This window comes from Melanostigma gelatinosum (assembly GCF_949748355.1).
Source record: "Melanostigma gelatinosum genome assembly, chromosome: 8".
Classification (NCBI taxonomy): Eukaryota; Metazoa; Chordata; class Actinopteri; order Perciformes; family Zoarcidae; genus Melanostigma; species Melanostigma gelatinosum.
In genome coordinates this window covers 12,985,161-13,007,560 of record NC_136641.1, presented here as the reverse complement: position 1 = coordinate 13,007,560, position 22,400 = coordinate 12,985,161, and the positions used below count along the sequence as shown (strand labels likewise).

Below are 22,400 nucleotides of genomic sequence, written 5' to 3'. Positions count from 1 at the left end.
CAGCATTGGAACGACACTATTGCCTCCAACGATCTTACAGGACTTGATTTTCCGTAGACTCGGTTCTTGACTTAGTCTCAACTGCTTTTGGACTTGGTCTTGACTCGCACTCTGGACCTTGTCTAGGACTTGATTAATTAAGTCGACCTTGTCTACAGACCCGCCCTTAGCAATAACTACTTTATTCGCTTGTGACAATTTATTAAAATATCTAAATATGCTTAGCTTTATGAATTAAAAACACATTCATATAAAACACAGTAAAAGAGTGAATTGTTTTGTCAAGCTGTCAGCTGAGCCAGAGACCACGACTGAACTCCGTTCCAGGTTTTCTAAGCAACACCTGCCAGCCGAGAAATTCAATTAACGACTCCTCTTCCCACTTGGAGCCGGTCTCCAGGGCAGATCTTCCGGGCGACTCGCCTAGTAAGAAATTAGAAAATGCTACAATAAAACCCGAAAAACTGAAAAAAAAAACTGTGGCAACTTTATTAATGAAAGCGCCCACGACATCCACCGTAAACACACGCGTCCCTTTTAGTTGTAAGTCTCCGAAAGACAACGAAGTATACCTCAGGTAAGAGTTTTCCTTTTCCTCTCAACTCTACTGTACATGCTCTTTTCAAAACACATCATTCTCTGCCGCACGCGACATCAAAAGTGTTGCTCGCTGGAGCAGTGACACTGAAAACGAGCATTTTGAAGCAGTTTTAAACAGTCGAAAAAATGACCGGAGACTTGACGGTAAACACGGTGTGACTCGCAGCCCCGATGCAGCGGCGGCAGCGCCGACAGCGTGCAGCAGCTCTGGTGCGACTCATGCAGTCTGTTGGTGAGCCGCCCGTGTCGTTCGGAAACACCGGAGAGAGGACGAGCCTTTCCTAAAAAACTTTGTAAATTCCCACGATGGTTAAAATCCAAAGCCGTCAAAAACACCGGATGAGCACTGCAGGCGAGCAAACGTCCCTGCAAAAGTTGACACAGCAACTTCTCCCATCTGCGTGTTTAAATAATCTACTCCCATTCCCCCCCCAACAAAAAATAATATATATATGTAGCATAGAAAGGACAGCGTGAAAACAGGACTGATGTGAGGTGTTTTATTATTTATTCAGCAGATCAGAACCTACAGTATCGGTTCCCGCTGTCCGCTGACACTTCGCCAAAAGCAACAAGAATGAGCGACTTTTGGGTGCGACTTCTTTGCCGAAACTGCCGGGGTTTTGTCGTGAAAAACTTAGTGAAACTCCTTTGGTTGCTTTTAAACAGGTAGTGGCTTTCACACAGTATCATTTACCGTCAAAAGAGGAACTACTATAAATGCAATCAATATTCAAAGCCTTAAATGCGGAAGTTCTTGCTGTTGAAGATTGAAAATATATATTTTGTTCTTCATCTTGCGTGCGCACTATTGGGTCTGTAGTGTCAGATAGCAGCCCAAAGTGTAACCTTTATCAGAATGTGTGCATAAATACCATGAATAGATATCACATCATTATTAATCCGTTTGGAAAACCTGCTTATTTGCCCAAAATGTTGTGCAAATTGACAGGTTATTCACCTCTCTGACACACACACACACACACACACACACACACACACACACACACACACGCACACACACACACACACACACACACACACACACACACACACACACACACACACACACACACACACACACACTTCTGACTTCCACCATCTGTAGAACAAACAATCTGTGAAAAAACACTGTATGTATCCTGCGTGTTTGATTAGCTGCGATCTCTACCAAACACCACTTTGATGTGAGATTTCTTTTAACGCGCTTTTGTAAAGGGTCACGTTGGTCCTCTTGTGAATCCATAAATGTCTGTGTTGTGTGCTTGCCGACGTGTTTGTTATTATTCTCAGGGATGAAGATGAGGACAGGAATAGATCACTGGCACTTTAAACCCGGAGTTCTCATATTCTCACCGGATCTTTCTCCTTTGCTAATTATTGTGTTGTTTTCAGAGCAAATATGTCATATCCATGGCGACCAGGCAGGTTTATTGTCTCTCCCGTGCAATAGCTCACAAAAGTAATTAATTATCCTTTTTTCCCCCTCTCTCTCCCTCCTGTCTTTGGTTAAACAGATCATTCATGGAAAGCCATCTTCTATATTAAAAATGCCACTGCTAGTACAACACAAGGTAAACATTACATTTTTTTCTTCTATTTTACAGTTTTTGTGCTTTGATTTTTTTTTTGTCTCACAAATGACTCGTAGATTAAATACATGTAAAACATATGAAGATGCATTATGTTCACGGCGTGTTCTTTTGAGGTATTTTCCATAATACCCTCATAATGCAGCAGCTGTGCAGCCTAACTGTTGCAGATGTATTCATGCATGCAAAGCGAGCACACACTTGACACTTAAACAGGCGAGCTTAAAAACACATGTTTAGACATGAAATCAGCCTGCGTTTTGTGTGATTTGAATAGCGAGCATTGAAGACAAGTTTACTTTACTGGTATCTCCTATTTCACGAGGTCACCGAAACTAATAACCAACAGCAGGTGACACTACAGGGTACAATAGTTCACCTCCGTGCATCAGAGGGGTATTGTGCTCCTTCATACAGTCTGTCCAAAGAGAGCTGTAAAGTGATCAGTCGAAGCAGTTTCCAGCTCTTCATCTTGTGTGCTCCCTCAGTGTAACTCTGGAATGTGACGGCATGTGTCCGCTGTCCGAAGGTCCATCTCTGTCTGGACACCGGCCAGCCTTCGCTGTCACACCGGTGGCACAAGTTCTCATCTCTCTTCGGCATTGATGAGACAGTCCAATATACATCTGTCTAACATACTGCCCTTCTTTCTCTACCTCTCGTTTGCCCGCTCTCTGCCTTCCTTCTTTCATCATTTGTCATCTTCACCGTAGGTAAAAAGTAGTGCTCGGTAAATTACCTGAACTGAGAAAGCAGAGATGCTTATTGTCCATTTTTTGCTCTTTTAATTGCGATTTGGTTTGTGTGTTTAGTTCAGTGTTTATGGGTGTGGTCCTCTAGGCCTTTTGATAGGGTCTCTCTCCCTCTCTCTCTCTCTCTCTCTCTCTCCCTCTCTCTAAAATGGTACTTGAATTGTTGCTTGTAGTGCTGTGCTCCTGGTTCATTCGACCGTTTGAGAATCTCAGTGGTTAATCAGTGTGCGATGCCTCCAACGCTCTTATTTCCTGCAGCGCTATCAGTCAGTGAAATGCCTCATGTCTCATAAGTACCCATCTGCATCTGTCAAGGGGTGTGTAGAATTAAACCCATGTGTATTCCTATTCTGTTTGACCTTGGCTGTGGACCTCAGGTCTTTGATGTTAAATAAGCGTCAGTAATCCCGGGCGGAATTTGACAGGCTTCAGGAGCCATTACTTTTGTTTCCCAGCTCATAAGCTTTATCAATTGCCCTCAGTGTAATGATTTTATATACAAATTCACACTAGCACAACCACAGTGGTTTTTTTGCCTTGTAAAAATACACTGCCGTCAACACGTACTGTTATACCCGCACAAATAGCACACATGTTTTTTTAATCATCATCATTGTTTTTATTTTACTGCAAAGGAAATGTCCTTTTTGCATGCTTGATCAGCCAGTAGAGAAATCCAATATAATGGAGGTTCAAGGTGAATTGCATCCCGTGCATTTCCCCCCTTCCACTGAAGGAATATTCCAGAGCAAAATAAACAAATCACACAGACAACAGTAATATAGGGTTGATTTTGAAGGCATGAAATAAGTATAGATTAAATCCTGCAGTTCATAGATGAAAATGGCCTTTTTGGTAATTTGTCCTGGGTCCTTTCAATACGATGGAGACAGAGAGGGAGGCATAGACGGGGGGGGGGGGGGGGGGAAGAGAGACTGCAGAAAAGGTGGAGAGGAAGAATAGAGAGAGGAATAAGACAAGTGAACAGAGAGAAAGACAGAGAAGAGCTTTCACAGAGTCGGGAAAGGGACATGCTGCCCCTTTTTCCGAGCTCATTATCATTCTTAATAAGTCTTAAGGAAAGAAGGAGCATTGAGTGTAAATGCACGGTAATCCTTACACTGGCCAAGGTTAGTAGGGACGTCAGCACATGCGCACCGTTCCCAGCTGGCCACTTTAGGACACAGGGAGGGGACCAGAGGAGCACAGTTAAGGATAGATGTTCAAGGAGAAAGTGAGGACGTTTAGTCGCTGTGTAAAGGTTAGGCCCTTTTACCCCGGCCTGTAGCTTTTTAAGGTCCTACACCACCTGGCATTTAGTGAGTAAACAGCTCTGCATCAGACTACAAACAGACGTATTTGGCCATAATAACACCTATTGAAGGCTGTAATAATTCAGAAGCAGAATTCAACAAGGATTTATAGATTAGGAATATTTAGCTTGATTAAAAAGAGAAATAGGACAGTTTTGACTTCGGGCACCAATCGCCACTCGGGATTCAGTCTTGTACTCAAAGTAACTGTTGGCTGCAGTGCATGCCTAATTCACTGTTCTTTGGGTGTGGTCCAAAAGCGAGCATTAAGATGAATTGGATGAACTGGTGACCAATTAACTCATTTGACAAATTGCCAGCCACTTGTAGTGGTTGTTAAACCATGTTGCTTGGATGTAAATCCAACGCAGTGTGTTTTCATATACTGTACTAAGCTTACGATCCAGTGTTGTGCAGCATTTCTGTTCATTAATCAAATGAGATGTGAGACACGTCTGGCACATTAATCTTAGTCCACGGTGGAACCACAGCAGACGGTGATTTTTATACTTCCAGTTATTAGTACGGTGAGTGGTTTTTGCTGTCACGTTGTCTCATCAGGGGGTACATTTTAAGCTTTGTTTTGAAATGTACACATTGCAGGTAAAGCACCGATGATACTTGAGCGTGAAACTGTGTAGATGTTTGATGGATTCTTGAGTTTTTCTTGAACTAGAGTCCTGTCGACTGCTACCAATGTGATAAAGGTTCTGCCCCGTTCACAAGTACATAAAACTGTCCAAAGAATGTTTTTTTTCTCAGCGAAATGAACCCCTCAACATAAATCCTCAACAATGTTTTGCTCTTTTATTAGTAGTATTAACGAGGGTTGGGAATCTTTAGTGAGTCTCATAATTTGATTAAAATTCAGATTTTTGGTCCGATTTTTACAATCTGATTCAGCATTGATTGTCAATTTCAAAATTAATTCTCAATTCAATAAATGGAAAAGCCATTTTTTCGCAACAAAAACAACCTGAGGACAGTGTGTGAGAGTATGCACTCCTGTATTGTATGCCGGAGTTTCCTAATGACACATATGTGCCACTAGTAATCCTTAATGACAGCTTTATAGATTCTAGTTGATCTAGTTTAACCAGCTTTAGTGTCACATGATCAAAATGTTTTTTTTCAGAAGATTCCCTCCAACAGAAAACAATGTAATGATTGAGATGTTTGTTTGAACTCTCAACTGTATCCTCTCAAGGGTTGACAAATTATCTTTACAATATGTTGACCTTCTGGAAAAGCTGTCTTGGAACCACTCAGGCATGTTACCAGAAAACCGTTTCTTTGACATTTTGGTTGTTCAAATTTTGTAATTTTAGAATTTTGGGATCCACTGACCATCTTCACTTTTAGTCTCCAGCTTTACATCACTGGTATATTTGACTTTTGATGAGGACTCTCGGGAATATGTTGGCTTAATTGTCAAAGAGGGGGACAACAGTCAAATAAGCAAATGAAATTGGAGCTGACGGTGTAGAGTGGGGGGTGCCCTTTTGTCTTGCTCAGTGTAATGCCATCTCTGTGCCTTTCTGTCATGCAAGGATGATTTACCCAGAGACAGATGTTCTCAGACCTTCGCTCATGAACCTGAACTATTTTGCTCTCTTTCTTTGCCCTTTTAAAGGTTAAGCAGTGAAACATGCCAGCCTCTTTTGATTGCCACAGTGTCGGTTGTTCTGTTCTACTGTGTGCTGAGTTCAGAGGCTGTCCTTGTATAGTGGACTTAACTGGGCTGAACAAGTTGCCGTGTTTACACATGGAAGATGTTTTCAGGCACATCTCTTCTTCACCATTCTCCTCATCCGACTGCACTTTCGTTGCCAACCTGCTCCATTACTGCCCCCCCCCCCTACCACCAGTCCTCCAACCCCCTCCAGGGAGCCTTGGGAGGCAGAGAGCCATCACCATGGTGACCTGAACACAGATCCCCCACACACCGGTCCATTGTGACTGGCATGCGTTGAGGTGAGAGGGAACAAAATGTCACAGCAACAGGTTTTTCTGTGTTTTTGTTTTTGTCTCAATTCTCGATGGGATTGTGCTCCGATCCATGCGCTCAGTTACACCGGAGGGACTGTGGGAGTCAGGGAAACGGGTTGATTGGAGAAATGAATACACTGACATGGAAATGGTCCGTAAATACTAAAGTCTGCGTTTTTGTTTTCCTCTTTTTTCGTATTTAGCATCAGGTCATAAACACAAAGGGGAGTGTTATTGTTATTATCTGATTAAAGCTGTTTGCAAATTCTCCAAATAAGCATAGCCCAAAGTATTGCAAATAATTAATAAAAAATAAGGTAGTTCAATTTGGCAGTAAGTTTTTAAACAACATTGATAAATTCTATGTACAAAAACAGAGCAAACCAACCGTTCTCTGTGTCATAAGCTCCAGTCTCGGTGAAGATATTCCTTCTTACTGGAACTTCTCCATGTGGTCACGCACAGATTGTAGTTTGTCCACAGAGGGCAGCAGCGACAAATTCAAGAAGATGATACTTTTCGACCCCCTCCCCCCCCAAATCTTGTCGAAACCCAATGCAAGAAAATGGTTAGATTTTGGTGTTTCAACTGAAGAGGAAATAGCAACTCCCTGGACTGCTATCAGTCAACATGGAGCAAAAATGATTCCACGTGAACACATGATGTTCAATAACATAACATACCGTACACAACTTTCTTTCCAGATATGTGGTGGATAGTATGAGTCACTAGAAGACCCCGGGGTCTAACTTGCCCCATGCTTCATTGTACTTCTGCCATTGTGGCTCGTGATTAGCTTATCATGCACTTCGAGTTCTTAGTTTATGCTGACCTTTGACCTGCCTTGACCCAGGCGACATGCTATTGGCTACAGGCCTTGGAGAGGGAAGTGGGCATATAGATAATGTGGCATTGAAGAGGTGGAGCAGATTTGGCCCCCAACCCTGAAGAAGATGTGGGCTGTGTCATATGACAGGTCCAGGGTTGCCCCAGTCCCAGAGGTTGGGGGTGAGGGTCAGCCTGTGCCAGAGGGCACAAGGGTGGCTTCAAACACACAAACCTAACGTCTGGCATAATGTCTGGGCCTCCTGGCCTCTGCGCCATGTATATCACCCGACAGCTCACATGATAAGTAAATATTAAAGTGAGCTCTTATTAGCTCAGTATTTCTGTACTGTACATACATATTAATATACATATGTTTTGTTTCGGTTAGCTATGCAGATACTGCACAAATATGCATTAACTCCCACAATAACCTGTTTTATTATGCAAGAACCAGAAGTCTCATTAATATTTGTTGATATGTAGCAAGAGCAGTCAGGTCTTTTCGTGCCAAGTCTGTAAGAGTCTGCCATCCCTGAACAGATGCAAAGGTGCAGGTCCTGCGAGATCCTTTTATGTTTCGAGACCTCTCCTTGATCCTTTTACTGCGACCTAAACCACAACACAGCTCTGTCTCAATCAGCCCTTTGCTGTAATCCCACTTCAGACTTCCTCTTGGCTAAGGGAGTAAATACATTTTTCAGCGTTATTAGAATACAGCTTGCCAGAAGGGACTCCTCTCTCCTCTCCTATAGCTGCTCCAGTAATTAGCAAATTGATTAGGGGAACTTCAACACACCTCCTTGGCTCTTATCTCCCCATTCTAGGACAATATTGCTGTGCCATGGGACAGCGTAAATATTTTAAGGGAAACCCTCAGTGAATCTCATTAAATGGCTATGGGGCAGAGCAGCTGTCTCCTGCTAAAGGTCCCAGCCAATTTTCTAAACTATGATTAAAGAAAAGTTTTGGATTATTTAAACATGCCATGTCCTGTGGGTTTTTTTTCAGTGCCACTGAAGACCTCTGTGATTCCCCCACCCCTCCGTGCCAGGACTGCTCCTGTCCCTTTGGATCTATTAGTCTGAAATCGTTTGGGTGATGACTCTTTGAAAGTGGTGGTCATTCTGGGATGCCATGTTCAAAATGCAACAAAGACCTCCCTTTTATGCACACATGCTAATTAAAATGTTTTACCCCCCATCCCCAAGCTGCAGAGGGAGAGACTTGGTAGCAATTTGGCAGATAATCAAATTGCATTTTAAATGGAGCCGTTTAAAGATGACTGGAGTCTGCTCACAGGAAGACACAGTGGCACGAATTAGGCTTGAACAACCTGCCATGTGCATACAGGAACAATACAACACAATTCACATGACAATAGGTAGCTGCATTTATGTAAATGGGAAACATGCAATGCTTGATTTATGTTTTTTTTAATTCGTTAAAAGGAACCCAAAAAGGTTTGTTTTCTACAAATGCATGCATGCAGGAAGTCTGTTTTTCTTCTCATTATTATTTCACTCTGGCTAAGTGGCATTTTCTTCATTATCTGTCCTTACGATTTGACCAATTGAGGCAAAATGCTAATAAGACATGATTTGTCAACAGTTACGGTACCTTGGTAACGTTTTGTTCTTAATTTTCAATTTTCAGCCTGACAGAAAGGGCAAACTGTGTGGAAATGTTGTCAACAGCTATGTTTGTCTACAAAAATCTGGGCTTAGAAGCTGTCCCCTCACATTTGGTATACATCATTAAGTTCTTCGTGGCCCATCAAATTGTTTATTCACACAGCATTCCGGTACATATTAGTGACATCTCGTTAGCAGAAAACAGAAAACTGACACAAAAAATTTGTGAAACGGGCCTGAAGTGTTTGTCCCCTGAAGTGTTTATATAGAATTGGATCAAACTTTCAACTCACAAAGCCTTATTATTTCTCTCTCTCTCGCTCTCTTTCTGAATAACTGAAAGCACCAAATTATCTCTTTAGTTTTCAACACCATTCTTGCGCGGGCAACATTTCGTGTGAAGTTTAACATTCATCACAAGACCAATACGGCCATCACAACTGCTTCATATCCATAAAACCCCATTATGGACAGCACAACAAGTGATGCTTGACTTGTAAGTTTAAAGGGTTCTTAATTGGCTGTGATTTGCTGGCTGTACAGCAGTTACTGTGAAAGTGGCATAATGATCCTCCTTGGATGACACATTACTTTTCTGGCAACTTAATGCACCTTAACGCTGCATGTATCTGTCCTCTGTTTAAGCGTTTGCTTTCATTTCAGCACCATAACAGACTGACATAACAATGGTTTTGACCTGCCCAGTACAGGTTGCACTTGAGTAGATGTAATGTTGACCTCCTCCACCTTCTCTACAGATACCCACATCCAGAGATAGTCCCTTGAGGTCTTTTACAATGATCCCCCATGTCAGTTTCTCTGTTTTCACTCTAGATTTGTGGTTAAGGTAGCTGAATACATTTAGAGAACGGTGAAGCACAAAAGCAGCTCTGCCTTACAGTATCAGATGCTCATTTTTAAAGCGTTTATCAGCACAGTAGGCCGGGAATGTTTTTTTTAATTACCCCAGATTTCTGATTATATAAAAGAAAGATTCACAGAATTTTTGTTTGTGTTAATGATGGAACAATATCATATTCATTTAATGTGAAATAGTTTAGATTAGATCAAGAGGCAGCATATTTTTCTTTTTATTGGGTTTGTGTAAAAAAATATTTTTCAGCCTTATGGTAATCTCAAAGTCAGCATTTTTTTTAAATAATAAGCATAACACTGATTTTTGTTGTTGATAAAAGCAACATTAAGGAGAAGGCGTCCCTAATTGGAGCAACGCAATCCCCGTCTTATGATGTTGATTGACAAATATTGTTGCAAAGTTAACGACACAAGAGGGGATTTGATTGATCAAGTGGGTGACTGATCATAAAACTGCAGTCAATATTTGGCTGTAGCTTTATTCCCCGTCTGAACAACAGTGTGGCAGGATGTATGGCTAGACACACACACAGCACTGGCAAAACACATATTTACACTTCAGTCTCTCCTGAGCTTGATGCTGCTGCCTCTGTTTGCTATACAGTAAATAATATCCCATGATGCTAAAATGAACAGTCTTAGTGTATTTATTCAGTTGGTGCAAAGGGTATTTGTTAAACCTGACCAATTTTGGAATTTTGAAAATCTCCCTCTAATTACTGTACTGTGTGGAGCCTTTGGTCCCTGTCCCCCCTTGCTGCAAATTATGGTATAAAAAGTCTCTTTTATTTCTAGAATCATTTTTTTTTTTAGCTTTATAGACAATAGGCTAGTTCTGTTTTACGGAAGAGCAGACTTTATCTTTTTAATAAAAAATGCCTTACTTGGTGAAAGTTTAATTAATAAGGGACTTAAAGCTAAGGGAATAAGCAAGGGAGTTGGGTCTTTAAGGGGGTACTTATTTTTCCATCTGGGCTATCCTCCAAAAAAACTGTCAATTAGTGTGTTAAGCTGAAGAGACAAAAAACATCATTAGTTCTTGCAAAAAGAATAATGGGTTTTAAAGGTTTTGCTTTAGAGGCAGGCCAAAAGCACAAGAGTGAGTCTTATGTATTTGTATTTATTTCTTGCAATTATAAAAGTTTGAAGGAAGGGTGTGTTGTTCGAAGGTGCATGATTGAGGGAGCAGACACGGTGGGTTGTTCTAAGTAACTGTGTACCTGAATCGTCTGCGATAAGACAAATAACATTAGTTGTATTTGGTGGAGTGAATCATAGTGTGTAGAATATATGATATTTCAACTTTGATAGTTTCCTTGTTAGCAAGCAATGCTGTCGTTGATGATGATTTGAAGGCTTTTTGATCACGATTAGATGTCTCTGTGTATTGTATACGTTGTATATTAAATGTATGTGTATACTGGCTTTCCTTAAAAGTCCCTCACCTGCCATACGGTCCGCTTACCGAAATAAAGTAGCAGTTAAGGTTACAGAAAACTTTAAATTGTGAATGAATTGGTTTGGTGGTCTTGCCATCGGTTTGTAAAGACGTCATGAAGCAACTGTTGGGAGCTTCCCTCTGGTTTCTTTACTTTATATTAGTCATATTTATTCTTAAAGCTTTCACTACTGAGTAGTTGTAGTAATTAGTAGGAAAAAAACAACAAATAACATCAAATAAATAATTCCTGACAATTACAATGACTGATGTATTTGACCTCAGGACATCCCTGACCACGTGCTAAGAGTTAAACATTTTTGCTGCACAAGTTTCGAGATTTTCCAAAGTAAAAGTCCCTAGAAGTGTTTGCTTTAACTTTTTCCCATGGTCTAATGTTAAAAAAGTTAACAAAAATCACAATCAATCATAATATCCAAACACAATACTTGTAGAATTGCGCTACTTTTAAAAGTCCCAATACATATCGAATCAGTACCCTGGTGTCGTGATCGTATCGGGATATAAGCACATTGTCCCAGCCCTATAATTAGTATCGTCACAGAGTAGGAAAGCTTCGAAATACATAATACTGCTCTTTGCTGGGTGTCCCCATTGATGAGTGACAGATGGATTATTTTATTATGTAGTTACCTTGTTGAGAGAATAGGGACTTGCAGATCTCTATGTAGCGCCAAGCCATGCATATAATTACAGCAGACGCCTGCTATTTGGCAGATTTTTTATTTAAGAAGAATTCCAAGCAGCTTATTCCAGCTGACAACAGAAATGCACATTTGTACATGTCATGCTTTTCAGCCAGGGAACAATAAAAAAAACAAATTTTTGCAACAGTCTGATTGTTGCTTATTGTGGATCTCAGCAACAGGCTTTTATACGTTTTAGAAATAAATTGTGAATTGACAGTAATGGCACGTTAACTTTACGAAGTAACTCGAAAACCAATATAAATATATGAACATTTTCATTATTTAACTGTTTACTTTTACAGTTTTGATATCATTTAACTGAAGTAGAAAGCTCTACTATCCCAATGGTGATGTTTTTCTATAATGCCAAGTTATAGAATTGAAACATAAATCCAAATTAATCCCAGCAGTACGGCTCTTTCCTTTAAAACCTGGATATCATCAAGGCGTTAGATCATTAAGAGCATTGACAGTGAAATGTATTTCACCTTGAAGAAATACGTAGTAAATGTGGTCAGGTAACCTGTAAATGAGCAGGGTCCTTTTTGTAATGAACTTCCTACTTTGCAGATGGCCATTTGAAGGTTTTTTTTTAATTTAATGCAGGCAGAAGGTGTGTCAGTGGTGCTTAGATGAGCCTTATACATAACTGGTCAGAGTGCAAGACCTTTCAGGTGCAGAGCCCAACATATGCCATTGACTTGTGCCACACAACAAGAGATGGTCTTTGCATCACAGTGTGTATGCTGGTAAATGATTGGTTACAGGAGATTCTCCAATAAATTAATTGTTTCCACTTCATGGTTAAGTATGTGCTACTCTTCCAAATCGAGTGCTGGTACTTGGTTATTACACTTTAATAGCTCGCTTGCCAAACTAACGATATATTACTCCATGTGCTGGCTCAGATCAGAGAAGATGAATTGGCTATTAATTAGAGTTGCACTGAGAGGGCACAGGGGAGAGACTACTCATAGCCTTGCAATCAGTGTCTACGGGGGCCCTTTTCTGACTAGGACAGCCAGGGCAGGCCCAGGTCACCGGGTGTTATCACGCAAACCATTGAATCTGGCGGAAGGAGCATCAAACATGGCCACCATCTTGTTGAATCAAACAAAGGACAAGGGGCTTTAATAACATCGCACAGCTGCAATTTCATCTGATGGTTTTAGTCCGGAGTGTGAACAGAATGGCAGAGATGCGTGGGAAGGTGTTTGGCTCCACGAAGTTCCTTAACAAAAGCCTCACGTCCGAAGGACTTTGAATTTGAAAGTTATGGAGGAAATATTTGACGGGCAGAGATGATTTGTAGGGAATATTATTGTTTGGCTCACTTTTTTTGCGCAGCCTCTGAATTAGCCCTTTTATCACAATTAATTAAGCTTGCCTATAGGAGATGTTCCATCTTGAGCTCATCCACACAGGATAAATAAGTCAAAGCGGCAGGATATATGTCCCTTTATTGGCTGACTTGATCTCGGAAGCATCTGTAGTGGGGGGAGGCTGTCTCTGTGGTGCAACTTTGTGGAAGAGTCTTTGCCATCACTCACTTTGAATGCTTCTTTTATGACTCGTTTTGTTAAAAAACCTCTTTTTTTAATGCAAGGTATCAGGAGTTATGGCCTGTCTATGCAAATTAGGAAATTTTGACAGTTTGTTATTCATGTCATCGCCTTTTTAAACACTTAAGGGCAATAAATTTCACCGTGACAGGCTGCTCCGAAATTGCCACTAAATATTATTAAATATTTTAACAAGTTCCTTGTAAATATGCCTTAAATGTTTGAACGATGGGCAGGAAGAAAAATGGCTTTGCATCAACTTATTAGAGGCTATAAAAGTGGCAGTGATTTATCATGGATGTGGAGCAACTCAGGCCATCTTTTTTCTTTGTTTAGCTTATTCTCTGAGCTTGCTTTGTCCTGATGTGCACATTAAAGAGAGAAGCATCATGTTAAAAGCCGGCAGTTTCACAAGTCATGAAAATGATAGCGGCCGACACTGTTGTACCTGTGGACCTTGAAAGACGGAGCGATATATGGCAACAGCATTTTAAAGTTTTAAAGCTCTCGTTCCCATTTACAGTTTCACATTTTGTGATATCACCGGCTATAACAGAGTTGTGTGTTTATCAAGAAATGCAGTTGACTTGATGTTGCACAGAATTGGTTTAATATATATCTTAGGAGACATAACAGCTTTTATCTTACTCTTTCATGTGTTGTTTGTTTGCCATATTTAAACCACCTGTTTTTTAAGTTTCAAGGTAAAATCGGACTATTCTTATATGGCCATTTAAAGGATGCAAATTTTGTGTGCAAAAATAAACGTTATTTTTCTCTGCATGACAAGTTATCTGTAGCATTGTAATGCCTCCGTCTTGTGACACTGATCACCAGATAGCTTCTCATTCTTCAGTGTCCTCCAGCTTCTGCCCATGACAATGATGGCGTTGGTTTGATATGAATCTGAACAATCTGTCTGCTGTGTTACTTCCAGATGTATAATAATCGATAATTTTCTCTGGTAATGCCGGTCTCAAATCTCTTTAATTACAAAGTCAAGCTACAAAGGGAAGCTGAACAGTCTAAAAATAGTTTGAGATGTGACACAGTCTTGTTGTTTGTGGTGCACCTTTCCAATTGTTAGGGCTGGAAATTGAGCGTCACATCAGGGTCATTCAGAGTAACACAGCAGTGTTCCAGAGGATTTATCTTTTACACTGGCAGTACGCAGATTCCTTCAGCCACCTTCCAGCTTTCAAATTCGGAAGTCAATTTGTTTCCTGACTAGCCGATCATTTTGTGACTTTAAGTGGCTTCTTAATTTATTGCACTTCAATTAGGATCAAGTTCAACTTCATGTTCTTTATTAACTCTTAGGGGAGGAAATGATGTCGGCCAGCACCCGCATAGACAGAAAGAAGGAAGGAAGGAGAAAAAAATGATATATATAAATTAATAAATTTGGCACAACATTGCAAGACACACAAAAAAAACATTGAATGAAACAACTGTCATGAACGTAAAAAAAAATATCAAAAACGCTGACTGTGCAGTTACCTCAGTGGTTTTATTATGTCGTCTCACAGTCACAAAAAGAGCTATCAAAAAAAAGCCTGCTGCATATTATCTTATAACATGCATCTGCTCCATGCTTTCAGAGCATGGGTGTTCATTACTTGCTTTATTTGACTCTCATCTGGCTAATTCACGCCTTCTCTGCAGACCTGACTGCCACCTGTTATTTTACGTGTGTTCGAAGCTGCTTCTTCATCATCATCATCGGTGCTCCTGAGGTGCACAGCAAGCAAAAGGAGCAAAAAAAAGCTCTGAACAACTGGTTCTGAATCAAAGGATTAGTATTTTGTGTATTTTTTATTCAGGAGCACAAAATATTACCGACTCAATATTACTTTCTATGCTTTATTTATATGCAACATTTTAGTAATCTGATGAACAAGACATCTTGATCGAATCAGTTTTGTTTTGTTTTGTTTGTTTGATGCTCATTATCTAATTGTGTCTCGCTGCCTTTGCTCCTTGATGCTCTTTTTAGATATTGAGGTGTAGAGACGGCATGCACGGGTCATGTAATCCACAAACCCCTCACTGTTTTGGTTAGACGCCTACTAGAGTATTCTACAAATCTCAGTGCTGTCTGAGCGCATCACTCTTACTGGTTAGTGTGACGTGACGGCTGCCATGTCAGCAACATGGCACATCTCTGTTCTCCCTCTCTGGAGCCCTCTGCGAGTTTCCCCTGGGGTTGGCAGAATACGAGTGGCCCCCTTGTCTGACTGGCTATAACCTTGCCACCAGCTTGTGTGTGCGTGCGTGTGTGTTTTCCAACTCTAAAGACTTGAACAATGATGACTCAAGCCACACAGAGTACACCTCAGGGAAAATACAGTGGAAATAAAAATAACAAGTGGATTTCTGACTGCAGTCAGATGTGAGAGGAGGCACGCTGGCACTCGGCTAAAAGCCGGAGCAGATTCAGCCCCCCCCCCACCAGTTCATTAGATTAGGCTGTCTCGTGTTCAGGAAGTGCTGAAAGGCACTGCAGATTGTATCTGCACAAAATGCTGTCCTTACATCCAGAGACAGTTGCCAGTCCCAGTCTTTGAAATTCCAAAGTAGTTCTCAATCCAGTTAAGGACTGATATTGTAGTTGTCTCTTTGTGGCCCTTCTGCAGAGGGTTCTTATTAGAAGGGTTAAGTATGAGGATGCCTGTGTTGGTATTTCTGTGGTTGCTCATCTGCGCACCGCACATGATTTTCTCTAAATTATTTATTTTCCTGACACCACCATATGGTGCTGTAACTTGTTTGTCTTAGAGCATGCTGGAGAAATGCAAGACCTAGACGGGATTACTTCTTGTGTGTATACATGGGAGACCCCTCTTCAAACAATGCCTGTTTTCTGTTATTTCTTTTGCTGGGTGGGCTCTGTTGATGCAATGCTGTGCAACAATCTACAAGAGTTCTCTTCTCATCTGTTCGCGAGCAAAGAGATAATAAACCTAATCGGGCCAAAACGAGGAGATGTTTCAAAGAGATGCACCGAGGCCCCCGCCATTGCTCCGCCGCCGATGGGCCAACTGAACAAGAAGTAGGAAGGGCCATGGAAAAATTTGGTCCTGATCTTCTTTGAAATGCCACAATTAATTGCTATGCGTTGTCCCCAATGCATGGATGATTAAATGCGCTCCTAAACTGCCCTGATTTGTGGGGGCACCTTGCCGATTTTATTTGCCACTGTTAACATTTTCATCCCTGCATTATGCATGGTGCTGTGAGGCAAGGAAGTGCTGCAAACAAATGGCCTGAGGGATCGCCGTAAACACAGCGTGCCATAAGAGGGAGAAGACTAACAGTTCAGCACCGCCTCCCTCAGCCGGTCTTCTTCTGACAAACTAGACAGCCCCTCTGCAGCTTGGCTGCAGCTTAGCAGAGCAGTACAGTGTGGTTATCAATGTCAGTTACCTCAGCGATTCAAAAACGTGACTGTAAATCACCAAATATATATATATATATATATATATATATATATATAGAGAATGTAAGGACAGGGTTGGGGTTTTTGATCAAATGGAATATGCTCATCTGTATCTTTATTAATCAAAAACGAATGCACTTCTCATGGAATGTTTCTATCCAACTAATTGAATACGATCGCTCCTCCTTCAGCATGTATAGGCTGAGGTCACTTTCACTAGTTAATTCTGACAGCGAAAGCAATGTGCTGCTGGTTCCTTTGTGTTTGGGGATTTTAATTCCTCATTGCAATAATCAGTGACTGATGGGAGCCCTAGTGCTTTATGAAGGCATGCCAAATGACATGTGCTCCCTTTTGAACATGAAACACTCCGAGTAGAAATGTGAATTTTCACATTAGAGGCATACTAACTCTGTGATTAGGATTTACTTGATCTGGGATCTTGGCTGTTAGAAGTGCAACGCTGCACACACGGCCCGGCCCGAGTTGTCAGCTGTCATGGCATCGGCCCAGAGCCTTACACTTGGCAGGTCTCCACCCTCTCACCTCCGGCTGACAATGCAAATACAGGCAAACGATGTGTAGCCACTGGACAGCTCTGTATCGCTCGTGTAATTCCCTATTGTAAAAAAAATGAAAAAGCATGGGCCTGGTGTAAGTTGATCATCATAATGATGGTCCTTTTCACAATGATAGTCTGCTGTTTTGACAGTTCTTCATTTTAAGCCATAAACCAGTCGATCCTCTCAGGTTCTAGGCAGTATAAGCAGTTTTTTCTACCTCAGCCTCTTGCCATCAAAACACTCTGCACGGCATTAACAGTAACAAATGCACTCGGCAATGGAAAGAGGGCAGATATTGTTTTTTATGGCCTGACCTTTGAGACATTATTATTTTTTTTGATGAACTGTTTACTCTGAATGCGGGCATTACAGAAGTTTCCTCAAGGTTTGCAGTCATCGTCCCCGACGCAAATGGCACAGCAAGAACATCGCATCCTGTGCACATGCAAAGTGAAGAGAGCTGTCAGTGGATATGGAAAGTCTGGTTTAGGACTGGAGTGTAGTGTTAAATAGGTGGCAACCAGTTCATTAGGATGCCTTTCAGAGCATGAAAAATGACCTTTTCCCGTGTAATTGTAGTCTGAGTTCATAGATAGTTGACTGGAACCAGAGCATACTGTACGTTGACAAGGATCACTGGAAACAATTAGCATTGCATCTCACCAGTCAGTCTGCAACCGGCGCTCAGTTACCTCTTTTTACACCTTCTTGCTGAAATGCCAGTCTGATTGATTATATGTGACAGGTACATTTAGCATACAGATACATCATTTCATTTACCTAGTGCATTGAACTGGATCTAATACTTTATTTGTCTCATGTATCATAGTATGTCTTACAAAAAAAGGTTTTCAAAAACAGTCCAAAGTATATTGTACAATACCATGTATAATACTTTACATGGATGATAAGGATTTATTATGTAAAGCTAGCCTTATACCGTAGTGTTAACTTTGAAATGTATTTGTATCGCCAAATTGATTAGACTTCAAATTAGATGGTGGAAGCCAGCACATAACATTGGTATGGCGCTAAACGTCAATATTTACTTATCAGATGAATGTAAAGGCACAATTTATGAATTTCTGATCCAAATATCAAAAGGGTAGACCCACTAGCAGGAGTCAAGACACAACATCGAAACCTGCTTTCACCGCCCAACACACACACACACACCCACCCACCCACCCACCCACACACACACACACACACACACACACACACACACACACACACACACACACACACACACACACACACACACACACACACACACACACACACACACACACACTTTAAAACAGTTTAATAGCAAGTCTAGGCTTTTTTTTGTCACTTTATTACTACCAGTTTAATCATGACTTATCGTACTTCTATGTACCACAAGTACAATGTCCAGATGAGTTTGACATACAATTTGGGTTCAAATACTCCATTATATTTACATCTGTCATATAACTCCTGAGGCCTCTAATGTACTTGTTTAAGGTTATCAATTTGATAGAAAGACATACAATGCTCAGTGTATGTCTTTTCAACACGCCCCTTCTCAACCGAGAGTCTTAGGGGTGTGCAGCGTGTTTATGACACTTGTGGAAAGCATCACAAATGTGTTAGTCGATATTTATCCACAGCTTTACTTTTGCGATGTTTGTTGCCACATTAAGCTGAGGTTATAGCTCGGATAAAACATTCATACATGTCACCATTTTGGATCACTTCTCTTCTTTTTCAATCTTCATTGCTGTCATCGTCAGAAATTCCCCTCCTACTCTGTGGTGTTTTGATAAGGCAAATATTATGTGGTTGAAGAGAGCAAATATTTAAGGTATCTGCAAATGTGATGCACATCTGTCAAACAGCCCAAGGGTGAAAACCAGCGCATAACAAGGCAACAAATGCTGATCCGGGACTTCTCTGCGGCAAAATAAAATATGGCTCAAGTTTTCATTAAGGTGCTATTGATTAGCTTTTCCTGGCAATGAATTATGGACAACATGAAATAAAAGGGAAAATATTTTTATGACTTTACTTAGGCCATGCCAGATTCCCCCTTTGCCTCTTGTATGCTCGCCCTGACAGGCATTCTGTTTTCTCTCACATTTTTGTGGCTTTTGTGAGATCTAGACTAGGTAATAGAAGGAAAAAAACGCATTTCACTTCAATAACCTTTAACATTTTAGATGTGTGTAAAATTATTAGGAGTACATTTTAAGAATAAAATGTGTATGTTGTTAAAGTAATCATTTGGAATTTCAGGACCCCCCCCCCCCTTGTTATAACCACTTTTAAAATGTCTAAATATACATAGAAAACAGAGAACAATCATGCAACATAATCCAGGTAGCTGCTCTCCTTTCATATATTCAGTTTATTCCAAAAAGTTGTATTTTCATGGAAATTATGTGTTTTCTGCCAGTACCCGGGGACAGCAGTTGCCAGCATGAAGAGTTTGTCTACTTCGGTGACCTTTTAGAGGATATTCTTAGCACTATATCTTGAAATATTAGGTTAGAGATTTGTTGTGCCGATGAAGCCACTTGGATGAATGAGGAAACCTCTTCAAGTCAAAAACAGAAAGTTAATCCGCATTTGATTTTCTTTGACTTCGAGATATCTTTGATGACTTTTTTGATGACACCCCCACACTGTGGCATCAGCCATCTTATGAACAGCTTCTCTCCCTCTTATAATTGCAGAAGCATTCCTCGTAACCTTTATTCTCATAAGTCCTCCAGTGCTATGGCACTGCCTCTGGTGGCCAGGAAGAAGGAAGAAAATAAAATTCAAAATGTTGACCAACGGGGTCAAATACAATGTTCATAATAACAAAAGTAAAATACAATACATTTTCTTACAACCTTCTACATGTTTTATTTTTCTGTGTAAAAAACAAGCACAAGACCTATAACAGACACATCAACATATTTTCTCTTTCTTTCTGTCATGAAAACCCACAGAGGAGCAGCTTCCTTCACACTCTTGGCATTCGTTTTGACTTCACCATGACTGGATTGTCCTGACTGTTGATGTTATATATCAGAATAATTACATCTCTCTACAGTACATAATAGTTCAACCTGTCCGTCCTGTTTTGTGTTCTTGAACTAAATTTGTCTTCCAGCATATAAATGTCGGTTTTCTTAGCTGGGACAAGTTGCCTGGCCTGTTTTCTCAACTGGAACATATTTTTGTTGTTTGTCACGTTTTATCCCAGGTTGTAACTCGTTGAGCACAATGTAGCGAATGCTTATAGGCAGAGTTGTAAATGTGTTAACACTTCATAGCAATAATGCTACTCAACTATTTGGCCCACTTGAATTTGGCCAACATGCAAGCCTTGTAGAGTATAAGACCTTTTATCCGACATGGCACATGAAGTCATTTTAGGTGCATGTCTCAGAATGAGCATTCCGTGCATACTGTGTGCTTGGTTTTAGAAGACAAAGAACACGTACAAAAGTATGTTCATGACATTTGCGTCATCAAAAAACAAATAATGAAAACATTTTGCATTGTGTTTTTTGGAGGATTGCAACCACACCTACAAGTCACTAAACTACGTGCTGTATAAGCTCTCATCTTCAGTAGGTTCTCTGAAGTAAATTCAATACGGTCTGGCAGTTTGTTACTTAAACTGCTTTATAACTGTAGTTGGTAACTTTAATTACAAAAAATTATAATATTTGCTCAAGCTGTCACTATAGTCTGACGGACGTGCATGAGACAGATGATCTGTGAATAAATCAGGTTCCTCTGGCTCTTTTTAGTGCTCCTAATGGCATTTGCAAGAATCCACTGCACCCAAAGGAAAACAACCAATCAGAACGGAGGAATCTCAAACCCAATGTCATTCACTGCTCCGGAAGCTCGTGAACTTTGATCAAACTGTCAAACTAGGCAGCGCTGATCAACATGATCAAGACTGATGTCTTGCTTCAAATGCTTTCAGAAACACATCTTAGTGATCTGTTTAGCTGTAATGTAACCTAGCCGCCATGTTGAAAACAGTCAAGCCAAAACCAAGCACCGCCCACCGACCGGAGTAAACGTTATCATATCAATTTTGAAATATACTGACTATTGGCACAAAATATCTACCTTTGGTTTATTAAATGAAAACAAATATGCTCACTCAAAATAACACCTTTTCCGCTGTATTCAAGACACCTGGAACTTGAATTTGAATGATGTGTTTTTAAACAGACAGCTATGTTATTGTTTTAGATAATTTACAAGGTAAGCGGCTTTGAAATCTGACTTTGGTAGTTCATTAAGTTGCCACCTAATGACAACCAAGAAATGACCAATCTCGTATAAAGCTGTGGTGCATAGTCAATAGAAAACGTTTTAGATGTGACAGTGCTTTATAAAAGAACGGCATGACTGCTGGCTTCTCTTCAGTGTTCAGACTGCAGCCACTTAGTGCACCAGGTGTTTTGCACAAGATTTTTCCACAAGACAAATGGAAAAATGCCATATCCTTTAAACATCCCATTAATATGTCTTGTAAGACTCAGTACAACTGAGCACCAAAAGCTCAATTTTATTACAGTTTCTTGTCTTTGTCAGGCATAGCTTCCAGTTTACGTTTTCAGGTAATTATAGAGCTATGCACACTAGAGTGGCACAAATGAGCACTTTGGGCAAAGAATCAGTTGGCTGGATGCCCATCATTGCCTGAATGGCCTGGACATGATCAACACTCAAGCACACAAATGCCTGTAAAAGGCACCCAAAGTGTGCGTCAACATTTGAATGGGGGATGTGTCTTGGCCCCGCATGACTGTGATTCAAGACAAAAACGTAATATTAAAACTGTTGCAGGACAGTTTTTCCTGAAAACTAAGAGAGTTCTCCTCTGATTTCATACCATAAAATCGGGTAAAATTGTGTTTTCATAACAGGAGAACCCTGAAGAGTTATTTTAAAAAACAACAATACTGGGCTGAGAAAATGCACCTGGATAAGCTCAAAACACAGCGAATGTCAAAGGATGTTTTGACCTAAATCCTTTGGGTGTAGTATCTTTCCGAGGAGTGTGCATGTTTTGTTATGGCTATATTGCTGCTTTCTAGATGGATGTACTGTAAATCATTGTTTCAAA

At 40.5% G+C, this 22,400-nt stretch overlaps 1 protein-coding gene across 4 annotated transcripts in view; it reads left to right on the top strand.

Annotated features, from left to right (window-relative positions):
- The first annotated feature begins 478 nt into the window (after nt 1-478).
- Nucleotides 479-22,400, top strand: part of casz1 (castor zinc finger 1) — a 172,084-nt gene continuing 150,162 nt past the window's right edge. For 3 of the 4 annotated variants that reach the window (XM_079273629.1, XM_079273628.1, XM_079273630.1), the window contains exons 1-2: nt 479-577; nt 2,118-2,174. The gene's annotated coding sequence lies outside the window, so the exon portion shown is untranslated. The remainder of the gene's footprint in view (nt 578-2,117; nt 2,175-22,400) is intronic. The other variant, XM_079273631.1, reaches the window with a different exon arrangement.